Source organism: Cebus imitator, unplaced genomic scaffold, assembly GCF_001604975.1.
Source record: "Cebus imitator isolate Cc_AM_T3 unplaced genomic scaffold, Cebus_imitator-1.0 Scaffold38, whole genome shotgun sequence".
In the NCBI taxonomy this organism is placed as follows: domain Eukaryota; kingdom Metazoa; phylum Chordata; class Mammalia; order Primates; family Cebidae; genus Cebus; species Cebus imitator.
Window position 1 is genome coordinate 11,195,932 of NW_016107353.1, and position 2,614 is coordinate 11,198,545.

A 2,614-nucleotide genomic window follows, 5' to 3' on the forward strand; every position below is an offset into this window, starting at 1 on the left:
AAAAAAATGTTGAAGGCATTACAATTCCTGATTTCAAAACGAATTACAAAGCTACAGAATGAAAACAACTTACTATTAATATAAATGTAGAAAAGTAGAAAAAAGAATGCAGCACATATAAACTGTCACATATATGGTTATATAAAGAGCTATTTGCATACCTATAATTATTGCAGTGTTTTTACTGAAAGCCAATAGCTAAAAGCAATCAAATTTTTGTCACCAAATCATTCAGTAAACATAATTTGAAACAAAAAAATACTGAAATATCACCCAGAATTTAATAAGCAGAAAATAATCTTAACAACTATAAAGCTTGATGACATTGTGCAATATGAAATGAGTCAGTCACAAAGTCAAAGATTGAATGAGATATATGTAGCAGTTGCACTCTTTCTTAAAAACAGAAAACAGAGTGGAACTTAAAAAGCACTAGGAAATGAAAAAAACTGATCGTTGTTCAATGTGTATTGAGATTTAGCTTTGCAAAATAAAACCATTCTAGAGATACGTTGCACAGCAGTGTCAATACAATTAATATGACTAAACTAAATATTTAAAATTATTTTATTGTCAATATTGTTATATGTTTTTTGAAAAGTAAAAATGAACAATAATACCTAACAAATAAAGTTCTGATTGTTTTTAAATTATTGGCCAGACATTGTGGCTCACACCTGTAATCCCAGCACTTTGGGAAGTGGAGGTGGATGAATCACATGGTCAGGAGTTCGAGATCTGCCTGGCCAACATAGTGAAACTTTTCCTCTACTAAAAATACAAAAAAATTAGCAGGGTGTGGTGGTGGCCTGTAATCCCAGCTACTCGGGAGGCTGAGGCAGAAGAATCTCTTAAACCCAGGAAGTGGAGGTTGCAGTGAGCAGAGATCACACCACTGCACTCCAACCCAGGAGACGGTGTGAGACTTCATCTCAAAAAAAAAAAAAAAAGTTAAATCCAAAATTTTTTGCCCATGCAAAAATAATATAAATTCACAAATGATTCTTATGACTGCTGACCTAGAAAAGATTTAACAACTATTCACGACAAACCTATCCAAAAAATATACAAGTCATAAAAAATAGAAAGATAATATTTATACAGGCAAACAAACATAAGGATAACTATATTGGCAACAGATAGGTGATTTATATTTGATTTTGTTCTACACATTATTAAATTGTACAGACGTCAATACTGTCATACATTATTATAAACTAAAACATCAAAACTCAATTAACTGATGAGGTGGCATATTCTAAAATATATAACACAGTAATATAAAATTGCCAAACAGTAAACATGCAATGTAAAGCTTATTGGACACCATAAAGTACATCAACATATTTATAAAAGAAATCTTAGAAGAAGAATATGAGAAAACAGTAATACAGAGATTACTTAAAGACAACAAAGGCTGAGAAATTTTCCAATTTTGATGTAATAAAAAAATTCTGCCTGGCACCGTGGCTCACGACTGTAATCCCAGCACTTTGGGAGGCTGAGGAGGGTGGATTAAGAGATCAGAAGATTGAGACCATCGTGGCTAACACAGTATCATCCTGTCTCTACTAAAAACACACACAAAAAAATTAGCCAGTGTGGTGGTGTGGCTGTAGTCCCAGGTAATTGGGAGGCTGAGGCAGGAGAATCATTTGAACCTGGGAGGTGGAGGTTGCAGTGATCTGAGACCATGCCACTGCACTCCAGCCTTGGCAGCAAAATGAGACTCTGTCTCCAAAAAAAAAAAAAAAAAAACAATAATACTTTATTCAAAATTATTTTACTTCAAAACAAGATAAAAATAAAGACTTTCCAAAATGAAAGGTGAGGTAGTTCATTACCACTAGCACAGTCCTACAACAAATGCTACATGGTGGCCAGGCACAGTAGCTCATACTTGTAATCCTATAGCATTAGGAGGTCAAGACAGATCACTTGAGACCAGGAGTTTAAGATTAGCCTGAACAACATAATGAGACTGCATATAAATAAAAGAAATCCTAAGATGAGTCCATTATGCTAAAGGAAAAATCATGCTGGAGAGCATCATAAAAACGTATATAGGACGGGCACGGTGGTGCTCTCCTATAATCTCAGCACTTTGGGAGGCCAAGGAGGGCAGATCACCTGAGGTCAGGAGTTTGACACCAGCCTGACCAAAATGCTGAAACCCTGTCTCTACTAAATATACACAAAAATTAGCCGGGCATGGTGGCTCGCTCCTGTAATCCCAGTTACTTAGGACGCTGAGGCAGGAGAATTGCTTGGAAGTGGGAAGCAAAGGTTGTAGTGAGCCAAGATCCTGCCACTGCACTCCAGCCTGGGTGACAGCAAGACGCTGTCTCAAAAAAAAAAAAGTATATAAAGCTCTCTGTTCAATGTAAATATAGAGGCACATATAGAATTCTATTATAATGATGGTGCATAAATCCCTTAAACATCTTCTGTAAATATAAAAAAACACGACTTAAAATCTTCACACATCTGTTAATAGACACACAATATATGATATTTGTAATATCAATAACAAAATGGAAAATATAAAGGTATAGGTTTTGTATTCCATTGAAATTATGATATAAAAATATATTGTTTTAACTTTTTTTTTTTT

General features: G+C 34.5%; 2 protein-coding genes across 8 annotated transcripts in view; both read right to left on the reverse strand.

Moving 5' to 3' along the window:
* Positions 1 to 2,614, reverse strand: part of LOC119470708 (zinc finger protein 726-like) — a 561,873-nt gene that overhangs the window by 465,724 nt on the left and 93,535 nt on the right. The window lies entirely within an intron of this gene.
* Positions 1 to 2,614, reverse strand: part of LOC108301906 (zinc finger protein 726-like) — an 83,475-nt gene that overhangs the window by 64,530 nt on the left and 16,331 nt on the right. The gene's annotated exons all lie outside the window — the stretch shown is intronic.